We start from the raw sequence: 18,271 nt of genomic DNA, 5'->3' as shown, positions 1-18,271 counted from the left end.
TGTATTTACGGGAATATTATTTATAGGATATTTCCACATCCTCAACTTTTTAAATTACAACTTTTCCAGGGACTCGGGCTCCCAGCTCCTCGGGGAGTCTGCTTCTCCCTCTGACCTTCTCAGCTCTCATGCTCTCTCTCACTCTCTCTGTCTCTCAAATGAATAAATAAAAAAACAAACAAAAAAACTTTTCCAGGCAGGTCATTCAAATTACCTGCTGTCTTTCCTTCTTCTCACCCTAATTCTAACCACAATAAAGCTGGTTAACGAGGGCCCTCCATCAGTTGGTTATGCTCTTATGGTCTGCTTTTAACAGATGAGGCAGACCACAGTGGGAAAAACAGAAGTCTGGGATCATCAGATTTACTGAGATATAAACAAAACCACGAAGTCATATCCCAGAGTCAGCCCAGCTTACTACATTTTCTCTATTTGTGGTTGTTCAGAATCATGATCTCGTATCCTCTGCAGTCCCAAGTTACAAAAACAAACAAACAAACAAACAAAAAAAACCGGAGTTAATTATCTCGGCACAAAAGTCGGTAAAATCTTTTATGAAGACTTCCAATAGCAGAGGTTAAAGCCAGAAACCAGAATGAATAAATTATTTGGCTGGTCACGAAGTTAACCACAAAAATAAAATTAAACAGAACATCTTACTTCTGAGCATTCTAGAAACTTCTGAACTCCTCTTTTATATGTTAGTCTACATTTCTTAATTGTTCGGCACCCCAGGTGATTTATATGTGTTTGTTTTCTCACATAAATGTTATAGCTATACATGAACAATACGTGATTTCTGGTGTGCGAGCCAGGATTTCCTAATAAACCATTGTTTTAACTTCTGAAAAATCACACTGGGTGACAAAGACACTTTGCCGTGAAGTGGGTGTGTTGGAGAGACGTGAGCCATCTCTTGCTAAATGCACCATTATTTCTAAATAGATATCAGCTTTTAGTTAACCTTCCCTTTAACTAGATCAAGAGTGTGTAGAATCATTCATCTTTTCCCAGTCATATTATTTGGCTGCTTATTTATGTTTTTTTAACCTTTCTGGACATGACAGAACTGTAAGTCTAGATGGATTTGTCTGTTTTAGGATGACATGGCTTCAGTAGCTTCCCAGGAGCTCTGCAGGGGAAGCTTGCAGCGACCCTGAGCGTGGGCAGCAGCAGGGGTGAGAGGAGAATGCAAGGGGGCTGGGACGGAGCGTGGCTCCAGACGCGGGTGGTGGGGGGAGGAGATGTCCTGTCTGCAGGGACTTCTTATGAAGACCAGCCTTCTGCGCTTGATGGACTGGAAGCTTCCAGACTGGCCTGCTGAGTCTCGCACCCAGGAATCCAGCAAACCAGGAGGAAGGAAGAACATCTTTTATGGAGAGAAGTTCTGCCTTGCACTCAGGTTGGCCCCAGGAGTTGATGGAACAAAGTAAGCGTTCCTCAAAGGTGGTGGGAGGCAGCCTGTGGGCACACGAGCAGCACAGTGTCTGGTTTCCAGTTTCCAAGTAGCCTGGCCGAGTGCAGCTTCAGCCGGGAGATCTAGGCTTTTGTGGGACTTGTATAATTCCAAGGGCTCTGTTTAAAGAAAATGCAAAGTTCTGAGTATAAGCTTACCAGAGTCCCTCTGCACGACTTAGAAAGGACCTTCCCAGAGTGGCCCTGAGGTTGAGCATCTGAGCTTTGGAGGACTGTGCCCGGGTCCCAGGGTCTGGGAGGGACCTGACCTGTCCTTGCTGCTGCTCCGGCGTCAAGAGTCATCAGTCAGATGCTGGACCTCATCCGTGGGGCTCGGCTCTGCCTTGGGAGACAGGTGGCGTCTCTGACCCGCAGAGCCCCTCCTGCCCGCCCGCTCCTCTGTGGCTAGAACAGGCCAAGGCGTGTGGGTGAGGGGGTGTGAGGAGCAGGGTGAGCTGGGGCGGTGGGGCGGGGATCTTGGCTGCTGTTGGGAAGAGCACAGCGCAGCACCGTCAGTGCCCGGCCTGGGAGCGGGGCACGGACGTGGAGGACGGGTTGATGTGGGCCCGCGGGGTTGCACGGGGTGAAAACATAGCAGGCTGCAAAGTGCGTTCAGCACAAAAAGTCTCAAATTATGTCTACCCCACCATCATATGCACGGGATTCAGGAGAAGTAACTGGTAAATAACCTTCCTGTGGTACGACCAAGCAGATGTCCTTAGAGTCACGACCGTGAGTCCAGGTACATCTCAGACCAGAAGCCCTGCGTGCGGCCCTCGGCCCCGTCACAGCCCCCACACCCTGGAGGAAAGCTGACCACCTGCCTGGGTGGAGGGCCGGGCCCTGAGCAGGTGAAGGGTGTAGACTGTGGGCCAGACTCCCTGGGTCAGATCCCTGCTCTGCCACCGGGGAGCTGGGGGACGGGGAGCATGTTCTCGTGCCCATGTCCCTCCGTTCTCTCATCTGTGCCACGGCCACAGTAACAGTAAGGCCCTCCTAGGATTCCTGGGGATTGGGTTATTTGTAGAATTCTGTTTTGCGTGGTCCTGCGTGAGTGCTGTGTGAGCAGTTCTGACACAAGCATTTTCTGAGACCCTCCTGGTTCTGAGATTATCGAATTCTGGAGAACAAACTCTTGTGCCGCGTCTGGAGCATTGTTTCACTTGGCCTTCGGATGAGTCTGCTCTGAAACGATGGTAAGGACGCCGTGCGGATCAGGGAACCTCCTCGGAGGATGGAGACCGGCTCCGTGCACACCCGGACCATTCGACCGTTTTCATGAGGCGGCGGCATCTGCTGGCTCCCGGAGAGTGCTCGGGGCTGTCACTGCGGACCCTGCCTGGGCGCCGAGTGTCGGCCCGTGTCCTCGGAGTCGCTCCGCCCGTGCTGGTGAAGACCCTGCCCGTCCACCAACCCTCCCTGAACTTTCTAGGCTCTTCGTGACGCGTGAAGCTTTTCTGACCTTTCCATCTGCCCACCTGTGTCACAAGGTGAAGTCTTGTGGCTCCCCAAGTTGGGTGTTTATTTGTTTATTTTAAAAGATTTTGTTTACTAAAGAGAGCGCGTGTGAGCTCACAGTCAGGGAGGTGGAGGAAGGTTGGAGGGAGGGAGAGAGTCCCAGGCAGGCTCCATGCCCAGTGCGGAGCTCAAAGTGGGGCTCGATCTCATGACCCGGAGCTTGTGACCTGAGCCGAAACCAAGACTCAGACCCTCAGCCTGCTGAGCCACCAGGCGCCCCCACCAGCCTGGTATTTAAAAGGCTTGGGAATTCCTTAAGTTTGCATATTACTGCTTGGTTTCAGCTGAAATTCAGTTTATGGGTAGTTAAAAGGAGGAGAACGGTGTCTGTCCGTGGTTCACGTCTCCAGGATGTGTAGCTGGGGAAGAACCGTTACTGTTGTCAGTGTTCCGGATGCTAATTTGACTGAGGGGTTATTTTATAAATTATTCCTTCATATGCACTCGTAGGTCAACTTAGACTCCCCCAAACATCTAAGAACTTATTCAGTTGGTCAAAATTGCCTTTGGATGGAAGAAATCTTATGGGCATATTTGCTTGTGACCTCACACCCCTAAGAGTGTCAGGGCCTACCAGCCTCATAAATACCTGTTGCTCTGACTTTTACCTTTTCCGTCACACATACCCAAGGTCATAGAGCGTACATCCATGTAACACAGATTAGTCCAATAGATACAAATCTGTTTATGGAAATGGATACACAGACACTGATAAAAATAGTTTCTGCTCCATCTCATTCCAGAAAGGATTTGGGGTGGCTGTAACTTGAACAGAGTGCTAAAAACAACTTAAAAAAGTAGCTGTTTAGTTACTTCATTTTAAAATGTATCCTTTTGTAAATAATTTCACAAAGTTGGTTAATTAATCAATTTCAAATGGCGCACCATTGTTGCCATGAAAGCTGTAAGGTGTCTGGAAAATAACTAGCTATCACAAGCACACATACTCGTGCACACCCCACTTAACAAAGGCATGTCGTCTGTTAGGTGAATAGTACTGGGGCTCTGTCACAGAAATGGAAATTGTGAAATTCCTGTTTTCGCTTGGTGTTACGTAAGAACACTTGCTTGCTGGGGCGCCCGGGGGGCTCAGTGGTTAAAGCCTCTGCCTTCGGCTCAGGCCATGATCCCAGGGTCCTGGGTTCGAGCCCCGCATCGGGCTCCTTGCTCAGCGGGGAGCCTGCTTCCTCCTCTCTCTCTGCCTGCTTGTGATCTCTGCCAAATAAATAAACTCTTTAAAAAAAGAAAGAACACTTGCTTGCTCAGTTCAGTCATATAAAATGATGAAGCAAAGCAAAAGACTGTTTCATGACTGTTTAAGTGTCTAGAGGCTTCAGTTTTAATTGAATATAGTGGTTTCGAGCATTGTTTTTCAAGTTGGTGAAAATATGTTCAACCAAGATTCAGAGGCCGTGATTCAGCAGAGCCTTGCAGAACCCAGGAACTCCATTTGGCATTTTCAGGAGAAGTGCGGATGAGCAGCAGGAAGTAAATATATTGCAGGAAATAAAAAATAAAAAGAAGAAATAATTTATAATCCTGACAAATTATAATGAACTGAAATCACCCTTATGGGGCTTTATCCAGGGTAAGTACAACTTATGAGAGACCCCACAGCCTTGTACCTCTACGATGCCTTGAAATTGTAGCCTTCCACATTTCTTCAGGATTTATGTGAACAGTGAATAGAAACAGGACCTAATCAGTTATACTTAAAAAATCTATACCTAGAAAGGTCCACTCAGTTAACAATAACTCTCGTTCTTGATTTTTATTTTACAAAGGAAAAAGGACACTAAAATATACAGAAAATTTTTTGACAGTTAAAAAATATATATAGCTTAGGTGTAAGCTTCTAAGGGCAGAAAATACACCATGGCTACCGTAATGGTCACTGTTTAACACAATTTCCCATGGAAATTAGCACTCAGAACTTGTCTGAGGATGGTGGCGGTCATCTGTGCTCTGGGGGAAAAGTTCCATCGCTGAGAGGTCTGCATCCCCTCGGGACTGGTCATTGCTAAAAGGACCGGCACAGAGCAGAAGAGAGACACTCACGTTCACACTTAGATTAACACCTACTGAGCACCGCACGTGGCAGAAGTTGTGTGAGGGACTGGACATGGGACATGGTTCTTCCCTCCCCCGTGTGGTTGAAACATATGGTGATGGGCACCAAGCAGAGGAGGCAGTCAGCACCCCGGGCTCTGGACCAGCTGCCCCGGCAGGGTGGGGGCAGGGAAGGCTGTCCTGACATCCACATTCCTGCTATCCCACTGCAGGCCACCGTCCTCTGCCCCCAGCTCCTGACTGGTCATTTGGCTCCTTCGCTTGCTCCTCTCCACTCCACTCCAGATGGGGGCACTCTTGGTGTCACTACCTCACCTCGGGATGAAGTCCAAACATTGCGGTATAACTCAAAGGATTAGTCTACCCTTGCCTGGCCATTTTCCTCCCACCCTGATTTCTAGCTCTCCTGCTGCACGGGACCCTCAAGGCATATGAAACGACCTTGAGTTCCAAGGGTACATTGTGTTCCTGTTCCCCTTCTGCCTTTGGGGCAGGCAGAACATCCTCTTTCCCTTTACGGCAACTTTACCCTCACTGTAGGTCTCAGTTCAGGTCTGTTCCTGTGAGCCAGAAATATAAGTGTCACCCTAGTCTCTTCCCTATGCCTCCTTTTTTATTTTTTAAAGATTTTATTTATTTATCTATTTCCTTAGATAGTATGCATGAGCAGGAGGAGGGACAGAGAGAGAGGGAGAATCCCAGGCAGACTGCCCGCTAAGCACAGATCTAATCACAGGGCTCAATCCCAGGACCCCAAGATCATGACTGGAACCAAAACCAAGAGTCCAAAAGCCAGACGCTCCATGGGCTGAGCCACCCAGGGACCCCCTCTGCCTCCTCCTTTTCTTTCCATCACCAAATTCCAAAAATTTTAGGGATAATAAGCATCTTGCTGTGGTCCATTTTAAAACGGTTTCTACTCATTCAAACACACCTACAAGGTTAGTATTGTCCTTCCCCATCCTCAGAGAATTAGTTCATCTCAGAGATTAAGTCACTCGGGATTGCACACTTGGTAAGTCAGCAATCTGGAACACAAGCCAGATTCTGCCTAACTCCAAGGAGATGCGCCTCACCATGGCGAGGGACCTACCATGGTGTTTGTTCCAAAAACATCATGACTGTGAGATCTTTAACTTCATTTTATTTGTTTCTTCCATGGTTATACAAAAATCAGACCCTAGATTTTTACATATTTTCATCTTTTTAACAATTCCTTTTAGATCTCTACTTAAGGTAGTTGCCTGTTTTAATGGAGGCAATGAGACTGATAGTTGTGCATGTATTTCCAAAGGTTAGAAAGCGACAAATAATCAGAAAGTGAATGGATGAGGTGGGGTTTTTTTTGTATCAAAAAAAAAATAGGGGCGTCTGGGTGGCTCAGTGGGTTAAAGCCTCTGCCTTGGGCTCAGGTCATGATCTCAAGGTCCTGGGATCGAGCCCTGCAACGGGCTCTCTGCTCAGTGGGGATCCTGCTTCCCTCTCTCTCTGCCTGCCTCTCTGCCTGCTTGTGATCTCTGTCTGTCAAATAAATAAATAAAATCTTAAAAAAAAAGAAAAATAAATTATTTAAAAAGTAGTGTAGACTGATCTCAGTGTTATGCGGCATTGAACAGAGTTGAATACGCAGAAGCAGAAAGTAGCCTGGTGATTTGCAGGGACAGGGAGGTGGGGCAAGGGGAGAGGTGGGTCACAGAACTGAGCTGGGCAGGACCGCGAGTCTAGACGTGCAGTGGCCAGCACAGTGACGCCAGTTCATGACACTGCTCTGATGCCATTGTGAAAGAACTTTTGAGACATTTTATGGTACAACTTCGCGTGTTTAAGGAGCACAGGGACAGGACCTGTGGGCAGAAAGAGCTGCACTTTTGCTGTATGACGCTGGACTCACATGCTGAGTGCTCAAGGGGGAGGGGACGTGCAGAGAGTATTAGATCATAAATTTCTTCTTCGAATTTGTATTTGTAAAACTACTTTTGTAAGATTTCTCAGGTGTTTATCATTCACTTTGATATTAACTATCAGTGAGATGTGCAGAAAGTCGTGATGTAGAAATGTTGGGGTTCCGAGCCAGTGGCCAGAAAAGAATGCTTGAGACGTCTCTGGTGCAAAGAGGTGATTTTATTAAAGCATGGGGACAGGACCCCAGGGCAGAATGGGCTGCACATTGTATACTTCCAAGTTGGGAGTGGGGTAGGGACAGCGTGTCTCTAAGGAATTTGGAATCAAGTTTTCCAGGACCCTGAGGGGCTAGCTGTTGGGAACAGGGCATTTATTACTCTCTAGTAAAACCCTGAGTCATGAGACCCTTCAGACTTACCGGTGGGCCATATGCTAGGGGAATGATTGCCAACACGTATCTTGGGGCTTTAGAGATAAAGAAAGTTTCCAAAGGAATTTTTGTATGATAAAGTAGACTTACAGGATCCTGGGGGTGGGGAGGGGAGCTGGTCAGGCTAGGATTGCCTTTTGCCCTTAGCAGAGTATTAATATGGAGACAGCTGTGTCCCTAGAGGATGGTCACTCTGCCTCTTTCAAGGACTTGTCAGTGGGCTGGAGGTAGTGAGGAAATACTGTTTTTCTTCTGCTTTTAAGAATGTAGCAATCCGTACTTAGCTGATCCTTACCCAAACTAGGCAGGCTCTAGGTCAGCTTTCTGGGCTACAGGTGAACATTTTTCTGCTTCTATCCCTCATCAATACTAGAAATTTGCTAAGAGAGTAGATTTCATATACTCTCAAAGGAAAAAACGTAGCTATGTCAGTAGATGATTAAGTTCATAAACTTGATTATAGTAAACATTTCACTGTGTCTATCAAATCACCACATCATATGCCTTAAATACACTAAATACATGCATTCTTTATTGAATAATAAAAAAATAAAGAAATGCTTATTGGGCAAACATGCCATTAAAATTCTGGATCTCCTATTTAAACAAACCAAACAGCGTTGTAGGGAATTGTGCCACCTACCTGCAGAAAACCACTGCTATCAGGGTTTGTTGTACTTGATAGACGGAAGTTGCACGTACAGCACTGTGTACCGACAGATCGTACACATACCACCTACCGGGGATTGCTCATTGTTTTGAGAAATGGGGGATCTGCCATCGAAGCTCTTGCCGTGCGGCAGAGCTCTTGCCATCGAAGGTGGACGGCCTGTCTCTTTGTCTGTCGGTCAGTTTACCTGAGTGGCCGTGGTGGGCCTACAGTCCAGATCTGTAAAAGGAAGCCCACAGGAAAGATAAGAGATCGATGGGATGGAGACCCCATATGTGGGACGTGGACTGGTGGGGTGGTGGGGGGGGCAGTGAGCAAAGGAGATGAAGGTTTCCTGAATACATCACCAGGGGACGGCTGGCAGGACTGGGAGGCAGTGGGCAGGGGCTGTTTTTTAAAGCAGGAAGTGGAGCAGGTAACTGTGCCTCGTTGTCAGTAACCTGTCGGTTATGTAGGCCTGTGGGTGGTCTGAGCTGGGTCCTCCCGTGTGTTCAGCCTGGTGGTCATGATCAGCCTTTCTCCCTTCCATCCTCAAGCCCGTCTGCCCAAAGGTGGTGGCTCCCCGAAGAATGAATGAGAGGCTACTTTTAGATGAAAGGAATGCTAGTGAGTCATGGGGGGAAGGCAACTGGCTGGCAGTGAGTTATTCTCTGTTGACTTTGGCGAACACAAAGATGGTCTGCTGGGAGAGATCCCTCCCAAAGTAGCAGCCATCATAACTTTAAAATAACAAAGGAACACAGGGAGAAGTGAGAGAGGGAAGAATATTTACTCCAATGACATGGAAGGGTTAGAAAATTTCACATAGAACCACTGTAACCATTCTTAAACTTTTGGTGCAATGTTAAAAAAATTTTAAATGACTTTCTTTTCTACCTGCCTTAAATGATCATTGCAAGTATAACAGAGTGTTTGAGTTGTGATTAGATGTACTTTTTATCTCAAATGTACGACCATTGAAATGGTTTAGTCTGTCTCTCCTAGAATGTGTTAGTTCCGCTATGACTGATTCAAAATGTTTCATGAGAAAGAGGAAAAGGCAGTGGGAAACAGTGCCAGGTGTCGAGTTTCTAGGCTTCCGTGTATCCTTGGGATGAGAAAAAGAGAAACGGGCCACTAAACCACACAGAAACCATGTCTGTGGCATGAGCTGAAGACATTGTCGGGGAGAAGCGCCTCTCTCTGCCCTGTGGCCCTTCTAGCTGGACTTACAATCGAACTGACAGGAGACAGATGATTGGGGAGGGCACACAGACATGGGAGTGGAAAGACAAGGAGAAAACTCGGAGCCTCAGGGAGCTCAGGAGGGGGTCGGGTTGTGGGAAGCCCATTAGCAGGGAGGTGAGAAATGTTTGCAACAACCAGGTTGCCCTGGGATGCAGTTGAGTTTCTTCGGTGGAGAGGAATCTCTGTGAATAGCTGTCTTCCTGTACCGGCCGGCAGTTGAGGGGAAGGTAAAGAGATTTTCCTGAATCTGTTGGGTTTGGATTGCTTTTACTCTAAATCATGGTCCTACAAAATGGCCCGTCTTGGGGCAGCCTGCCCTTGGGCCCTACAACAGGGGTGATCAAAGTTCAAAATAACCACAAGAATGAAAAGTAAACCTATTGGATCCTAAGGCAGGATCTCCCATCCCCCGGCTCTGCTCCCCTCCATCCTGGCCTGTGTACCTAAGGACAAGCAAGGACAGAGCGAGAAAAACTGCAAAAAAGAGATTAGAAGAAAACTGGTAAATAAGCTGGGCTTGATCTAAAACTACGGCTGGAAGGGACTCAGCTGACCCTCTCCCTGAAGAACACTAAAAACGAATCTGCCCTGGGAGGTCAGAGCTAGACTGCAGAGAAAGACTTAGAAGGTTGCAGGGTTGTAAAGAGTGTTCTTCAAAGGGCGCACCGTCTCCGGAGAAAGGCAAAAGTGAGGTGAGAAGTGCCTTCTGGCCACTAGGTAGTGAGAGAGCAGAGAGCAAGAGGGAAGAGGTTTGGTCTTGAACTGGGTAGGCAACCAGAACCACAGCCCCACCTCCCGCCGCCTGGGCAGCCAACAATGCATGGCAGTCTCGGAGCTCTGGGGCACTCACAGAAGACGGTGCCACTAAGCCTGAAGTCTCACACAATAATAGTAGTTTTTAAAAAAGGAACAGAAGAAAGTTCCAGTTGTCCTGCATCCTCACTGCAGGATGGCAATCATTCTTGTTAATTTGGGCCATGCTCTCCGGAGTGCTGTGTGTCTCATTGAAGCCGTCATTTGCATCTCTTTCGTGGTAACAATACTGAGCGTTTTCCTGTGCTTATTGTCATCCATATGCATGTTTTGGTGACGTGTCTGTCAAAATTTTGCTTATTTTTAATTGGTTTTATTTCCCTTTTTAAATTAGATTTTTATTATTGAATGTTGTATGCTCTTTATATATTCTGGATATAAATCCTTTATCAGATAGGTGATTTGCAAACATTTTTTCCAAACTGTGGCTTATTTTTTTATTCTTTTAACAGTGTCTTTCAAAAAGTGGAAGTTCTTCATTTTGATCAAGTCCAAATTACCAATTTTTAAAAAATTCATATGTCATGCTTTTAGTGTTCTATCTAAAAATGTTTGTGCTGGGGCACCTGGATGGCTCAGTTAGGTAAGGATCCGACAGTTAATTTCTGAAAACTGGTGTGTTATTGATTTGATTACTTCCTTCTGGCAGGAGAAATCCTAAATGAATAGGCTGGCATTTTATAGGAAGCGAAGCAGATCGGATTCTATCCCCAGAGTGGTCCGTGTCTTTCCCCTCGGCCACCCGAACGATGTAAGAGCCTTATGAAGAGTCACTGACTTCATAAATCAAGGAGACACTTCTCTGAATTTAAGTCTCTGGTGGCAGAGATACTTTGTGTCATGTGGTTGTCACACATTTGGTTAAGTGTCATTCTAAATGCAGACTAAGGGTAGGTTCTTATAGGGAATAACATTGTTTGAGAAACTCAAGAATGTGAAAAAGCACGATGCTCTCCCCTCACTTTTCTTTTCTGCTTCCTTTCCGTTATCCGTTCATCTGCAGACTCGCAAGGCGCTTTGGCACCGTAGTACGAGGGGGAGTGCAGGCTTTAGGAGCACGCGTCCGCGGGAAAGGCAGGGGAAGCACACTATCTGGGAGCGAGGCGGGAAGCCCGGAGCGCGTGCCGGGCCAGCGAGGCTGGAGCACAGGGCACGCCAACGATGAAGACTGTAGTAAGGCAGTGAAAATGCACGTTGGTGTGCAGAGAAAGCAGTCTGTGTGTTTCGGGCCACGGTGGAGATCGGACGAGGTGGCTCGGGGACACTTAGCTGCCGTCTTGTTCATTCAGGCCGGAACGCGCTCAGCAGGGACGACAGAGAAGGATATTCAAAGTCCGTCCTAGATGATCATGCATCAGCGCCAGCTGGAGTCCACAAGCCACGCATCGCACGGCAGCCCTGCAAGGTCCAACCTGGCCCACGACCACACCTCGCCCACCCACGTTCCAGCCCCGGCATCCGAGGCTCGGACGGACGACCCCGGAGCAGGGCGAGGGTCTGGGCTCCTGACACAACCACTCCTTCTTCAGGCCGTGTTCCTCCAGGATCCCGCAGGCTTCCTGCAGCAGCCTCAAGTCCAGATCCCCGGAACTCTGTGCTCAGCAACTCTGAATTTGTCCTCCATTTTTCTAGACGTGGGACCTTGCTTGATACAAGCTCCAAACCCCTCAGAACGGAACTCCCTGAGCTGGAGACCAAACCCTTGGGTTCTGAAGCTTGAATCTTCTAGACTAGACTCCTTAGCTCCTGGGGGTTTCTTAAATGTTCCCCTTCCTCCCTGAGGTACAAGTCCCAAGTGCTGACCTGAGAACCCCAGTGGAATCCACAGCCCGGCCTTGAGCCCTGAGCCTCCCCACCTTCAGGTCAGCTGAGCCAGGAATCAGAAAGTCCTTGGGGGAGGGAACCCTGGGGTTTGCAGCTGTAATGGACACCGCTCCCTTTCTCTGGGTTACTGGCCTAGGGACAAGTACGGTTCTGTGTGCCCAGCGACTTCTTCTTCTCCGCCCTCCCCTCGGCTGACTTCTCCCTCCTGCTTCTGTCTTCAGAAGGCTCTCACTGACGCTCAGATTGCATTGAGAACTACTTGCTAAGTTCTGTAGTCCACGGTCCCGTCCTTTAATAAGAGTCAGTGTCCTGTAGTGTGTTGTGGACTGCTCTCTTTTCTGTGCTCGCTCGTGTGTCTTTCCCTGCTGTCTCTCCTTTCACATGTCCCATGTGCCCAGCACAGTGCCCAGAATGCTAAGGATTTGAGCTGATGAATGAATGAACGAACTGTTGGGCCCATGATGGTGGTTGGCAGTTCGAGGGCTGTGTCGAAACTCATCCCCCATCAGCAGGGACAGGCATTCCGGAAGTGTGGCTCCAGACAAGGTGACCCGTGGGCTGTGTCGTCCAGCCCTCTTCCCTGTCTGTTCACTGTCCCATAGGTGTGGGCTTGGGGCGACGTGGCGCCTGTGGGAGAGGCTGGAAGGGTGTCCTGTCCGCTTGCTGAAGCCCGTGTCCTAGCTCTGTTAGTGCCTCGGTCGGTGGCTTCAGTGTGTGCCGGACGCACAATTCCAACAATGCCAATGTTCCCGTGACATCACAGTCCTTCCCTTCGGACCCTCATCTCAGTCAGAGTGGCTCGTGCTGAGCCTCATGTGGGGAGTAACTTAACGCAGGTGGACGAACCCTAGTTACAGGCTCATTTTTAAAGACGCTGCCTGGAGTCAGAGGCGGGTGTTTCCCTGACAGCGAATAGATGGGAAGACAGCTGAGAGAGATGAAAACCGATACACCTGTGATTCACGGCAGAAGTTTGTGCACTTGCCGTCGTCTCTGCACGTGTTTTCAGCAGGGTTTCTGCAGGCGTGAACCCTGGAGAGGTCAGGGTCACTCTCAGAGCGTGCGCTGGGGGATGCTGGCTTGGCCCCCAGGTCCGCTCTCCACCACGCTCACCGTCCTCTGCCTGTGGGGGGTGGGCATCAGTGCAGACGGCGTGGGTGGCAGCCACGGGCTCCTTTGTCCCCGGGCTGAGCCGGGTGCAGCCATCACCCGGCTGCCATCTTGTGCAGCCATCACCACTGCCATCTTGTCTGTGGGACAAGAGGGCAGGAGAAGGAGGTCAGCGGACCAGATCGCCGGCTCTCTCTTTGAGGGCTGGTTGTTGCCCTTACTGAAGGTCAGAGACTCTGGGACTGGCCCTTGTCTTACAGTTACCCTGTCTAACTTCAGTGACCGTCTCGTCCTTACATGACTTCTGGACTGAGCATGGCGCCATGTTGGATTTCCATAATTCCTGCCACCGTTCCCAGCGTTGTCCCGTCCAGCTCCACGGACCCCCCAGGAGAAGTGGCCGCTTCTCTCTTGCCTGGACTCCGTCTTATACAGAGCGTCCGGGTGGAGTGAGACTAGGTTTCTATTAATAGAAGCAAACCGTTTAGACCTCTTTCTTTGATGAGATAATTGGGATAAATTTTGCTTGTATTACACCTAAGTTTTTTAGTTTCCTTGAGGGTTCTCTATTAAGATCACTTAAAGTAGATGCATGTGCCCAGAGAGCTACCTACGAACGTTCCAGAGGAAGACTCGCAGGTGAGTGGTCCCCGAACGGGAGGGGCTCCCAGGAAACTGACCTTTCAGACTTCGTTATTTTATGAACAATCTGTACCTGTTTCCTTGTTTAATCTTGTTTCCATTCTCTCACAGAGTCAGGTTTGTTTGCTTGTTTCTTTCTTTTAAAGATTTTATATATTTATCTGACACACAGAGATCACAAGTAGGCAGAGAGGCAGCAGAGAGAGAGGAGGAAGCAGGCTTCCCCCTGAGCAGGGAGCCCAATGAGGGGCTTGATCCCAGGACCCTGAGATCATGACCTGAGCCGAAGGCAGAGGCTTAACCCACTGAGCCACCCAGGCGCCCCAGGTTTCTACTTTATAAAAGCAAAATGTCAACTGCTGATAAAACTAAACAAAAATGTGTAACATACACGAGACATGCTGGCTCCCAATGAAAGTGACGAGCGGTTGGGGTGTGCTGTCCCTCATTGAACTCGGGAGCAGCGTGATTCACGTGACCGAGCACACAGGAAGACAGTGTTGGAGGGGATGGGACGCCTTCAGGGGGAAACTGAAGCTGACCGAGTCAAAATCAAGACTTGCTCTCTTGAGATCCCTCTGGGAGTCCCCGGATTTGGGACCACATTGTGAACATGTGGGTATGCTGTGTAGGGTGTGAAGGAAATGGGGAGAGAGCAGGAAAGGTAATAGGGAAGGACAAGAAAAACCTCCACGTCTGGATCCAGGCAAGTCACAAGGATGCCGTTAAAAAGATATGGTTCTCTTGGGGTGCCTGGGCGGCTCAGTGGGTTAAAGCCTCTGCCTTCGGCTCAGGTCATGATCCCAGGGTCCTGGGATCGAGTCCCGCATCGGGCTCTCTGCTCAGCAGGGAGCCTGCTTCCTCCTCTCTCTGCCTGCCTCTCTGCCTACTTGTGATTTCTCTCTGTCAAATAAATAAAATCTTAAAAAAAAAAAAAAAGACATGGTTCTCGGTTTCCTCTGTCTGCTACCTCCATCAACCTGGTCTGTTTGTGGGGTTGTGTTTGCCTTAACGGGACACAGTGGGCTCCAGGGTTTGAACGTTATTCCTCTTGCGGTTTGTACTGTGCCTTTCCGCTAAGCACAGGGGATCTCCTGGTGAATACGGCAAAGCCGTCCTTGCTCTCCTGGGACACAGAAAACCACTCTCAATGTTTACTGCTCCTTCAGCCGTGAAGGGAAGGCCAGGGGTGTGTGTGGCCAGGGAGGAAGCGAAGTAAAAACCGCCTCGTTCTTATAAAGTTAGAAGAAAAGTGCTTTTACCATGCATCCCCCTAAAGTGGTCTCCACATTTGCTGGTTGTGTTGACTCTTACTCTGCAGATACTCACGTCTGATTTTCCCCACGGATCACCGTGCAGGAAATAGAAACAATGCTCTGGAATCCCTTCCGTCCTAGCTTTGCGCAGTGGCAGTATCGTAGCCAATGAGGTTTATCCGAGGCGTGATTATTGGTAATTGGAATCCCCTCCGTCCTCACCTCCCGGCACACATCTGGCCGTGGACGTGGCTCTTCCCGGGCTGCGGGCATAGCCGTATTTTTCATGTGTCTGCTTCAGTACAAGTGTGCTTTCACTTGATAGTGTCAAGGGTTTTTGAAGCAAAAAGCAAATCATTAAGCCACGTACTTAACATAAAGCTTGGTTTGCGTAAGAGCCATTCCATTTGGCAAGAGCACATCATGCTTGATCAGGAAATGGAGGAATGAAGGTGCACGCTCTCGGCTCTGAGCACACAGTTCACTTGGCTCCGCGACCACTTTGCGCTGCCGGCATTTTCAGTAGTGATGGACTGTTCCATCCCTCCCTCTCCAGGGCAACAGGCACTGTTTTGCCAGCAGAAAGAATCAGGAAAATGAGGTATATGAAAACTGTTGATTTTCATGGCCTGGCCAATATTTGTGTACCAAGGGGCCATGGCTAGTGAGTGACACTCCTTCCTAGAACTGGTATTTACGTCTTGTGATAAAACAACTTTTTAAAATACAGACGTGAAAATGTAGGTCACTAAAGACCCAGTCATGCTGCATATGGCTAAGTGGATGGAGAAAAATTCTTAATACATATTTTTCTTAAACAGAAGAACTGACTTGGTCAAAGTGTGCCCTTCAGCTGGAGTGAAAATATCTCTTCTGTTGACTGATATGTGACTTTGGGTGGCTGTTCCTCTTCCTGGTGGATGGTTCGACTCGGTTTCTTTGGGGTTAAGGTACAGTCCTACAACACAGCCTTATAGACTCTGTTCTCGGGGCAGGGGGGCACTTATAATCCAGTGGCACCGAGTATCGTCTTGAAGGTGTTAACTTGTGAATTCCTTGAGTTGTTCTCCATGTTCTGCTTTTGCATTTGGAAGGTAGGGATGGAGCCAGAGCACGTGTGACCAGATGCAACGCATGGAGGGTTTTCAGGCTGCAGTTAGGGAGCTGGGAGACAGCCAAGGGTGCGTTTTGTTGGGTCGCCTTGCTGGCAGGCCTCCCTTGACCTCCCGGCCCCTGCGAGGAGGACTGCCCTCCTTGTGCCTGTCGTGGCCGTCTTCCTCAGAGCATCTCACGTGCCCCTCCCAACGCTCTGCCTCGGGCTCCCCGTCCGTCCACAGGGTGCTGACAACATGATGGTGATAAATAAACCGTATCTGAAATGTACGCCTCTCTGGTGGGTTAATGTTAGTGCTTGCCACGAGGAGCCAGAAGATGCTTTGAAACGGAAGGAAGCATTCTCTGTGGAAATGTTTTTGCTGTCTCCTCTAAAGGATGGAGGTGATAGGTAGGAAAGCCGTAGCAGTCTGGAAGGAGACGGATATACCCTTAGGAATGGTGGCCTGTCACCGTTGAACCTTCCCTTGTCCAGACAAACAGGGATTCAAGTCATAAGTCAGGATTTAAAGTTCTGGAATTAAAGACGTCACGACTCCATCTCAGCGTCAATTTAGAGGTTTTGTGTGCAAGAATCAAACCCTGGAAACTGCAACATGAGTGAAGCTACCGATAATAATCTTTCTTCCTCTAAGAGGACAAAGCCGCTCAGTCTCCATAGCGGTCCTTGCCTTTCCGCCCGACTAGGCTGCGAGGTGCCAGCGCTGTGAGCTTCTTGTTCACAGGAGCGCAGATGCCCGTGGCTCTGCAAAACCGTGCAGCCCCTGCGGAGGTGCCGCCCACATTTGTCATTTCGGTTGCCCTGGAAGGGTCCCGCGACATCGGCTGGAGTGACCGTTCACCCGCCCTTACTGAAGAGAAAGAACAAAACAGAGACGTGGCTCTTGAGTTCTCGGTAGTCGGTACCATTTTGCGTCCATTTGTGCTTTGTTGGTTTTGTCTTAGTAGCACGAGAACTTCCCCCACGTGCTCACTCCTCGCACTTCCACAAATCCCCTCAGCTTAGCTCTTTTCTCCTTTGATTTTAGTTCTTCTTTCCCAGCGTGTCACCCATGTTCTGCAGACGCTTCCCCCGCCTCAGGGTCGAGGCTCCTCTGGTCCACAGCAGCTAAGCGGGTGGCGTGGGGAGGCAGGACTGGGCGGGTTCTTAGAAGCCAGAGGAGCGGCAGAGAGAAGGAAAGGGGGCTCAGAATCTCCGAGGGACGACGACGGATGGGGTCTGCGTGACCTCTTCGAGGGTCTACCTCATGCATTCTGTTAACGCAGAGATGACGCTGCTCTTCCAGAAACTCACCTCTGAGAATCCCTTTTTGCCAAAACCGACATTAGCAAACGGGGAAGAATTACCGTCTTTCAGAAAAGTCATTGGAATTAATACTTATTTTTTAATGGAAAAGAATATCTACTAAGGTCCACTAGCTTTTTGAGGGAAAACTCTGACATGAAATATAGAGTACAAAATATTCATTACAAAGCAGTGTGGGAGTAAATTCTCTGAATCGTTCGGATCTCTGTAGTCTTTATCACTGATGTCTCTGGATTTAGGTAAGAGAAGATAATGTGTCTGTGAAACCAGCAAAAGTGTTACAAAGGACAAAAGATGAGAATTAAAAACACAAGATCAGAGAAAAACTTTCAAAAGATTTATTAGAAGATAAAGTTAAAGAAATGTCTAGATTCTAAAGCAAAAAGCCACCAAAAAAAAAAAAACACCAACAAAACAAAATACAAAAAATAAAAAAACCCACAAAACCAACCAAACAAAAAAACACATGAATTAACTGGAAAATCAGAGAGAAAAGATAAGAAAACTAAATAGTAATCCCAGAATGTCCAGCATCCAAAAGGAGTCCCAGAAATAACCATGACCTTCAGAAACAAAATTACCAGAGACATCAGTCAACAATATTTCTCAGAAAAGAAAAAAAAATTTTCTTAGAAGAGGCCACATTTTTCCAGAGGAAAAGAATTACTGGGTGCACAAAACCGTGGAGGAAAACAGATTCCCTCCAGTAAAAAACTATGTAATTTACGGCATCAGAGGCAAAGAGAATATCCAGAATGTTATTTCCCAATAGCACCGTAAAAATTAGAATCTAGGGCACCTGGGTGGCTCAGTTGGTTGGGCCTGAGCCTTCAGCTCAGCTCATTACCCGGGAGTCCCGGGATCAAGTCCTGCACTGGGCTCCCGGCCCCACAGGGAGTCTGCTTCTCCCTCTGACCTTCTCCCCTTTCATGCTC

General features: G+C 48.4%; 1 protein-coding gene and 1 pseudogene across 2 annotated transcripts in view; both read left to right on the top strand.

Moving 5' to 3' along the window:
• The window catches only part of TRPC6 (transient receptor potential cation channel subfamily C member 6), a 103,664-nt gene that overhangs the window by 47,940 nt on the left and 37,453 nt on the right, over positions 1-18,271 (top strand). The window lies entirely within an intron of this gene.
• On the top strand, positions 15,057-15,221 carry LOC116859088 (annotated as a pseudogene).

This window comes from Lontra canadensis, unplaced genomic scaffold (assembly GCF_010015895.1).
Source record: "Lontra canadensis isolate GAN:19392208 unplaced genomic scaffold, GSC_riverotter_1.0 scaffold147, whole genome shotgun sequence".
NCBI classification, from domain to species: Eukaryota; Metazoa; Chordata; class Mammalia; order Carnivora; family Mustelidae; genus Lontra; species Lontra canadensis.
Note: the sequence above shows the minus strand (reverse complement) of the source record. Positions and strands in the feature narration are given on the sequence as shown.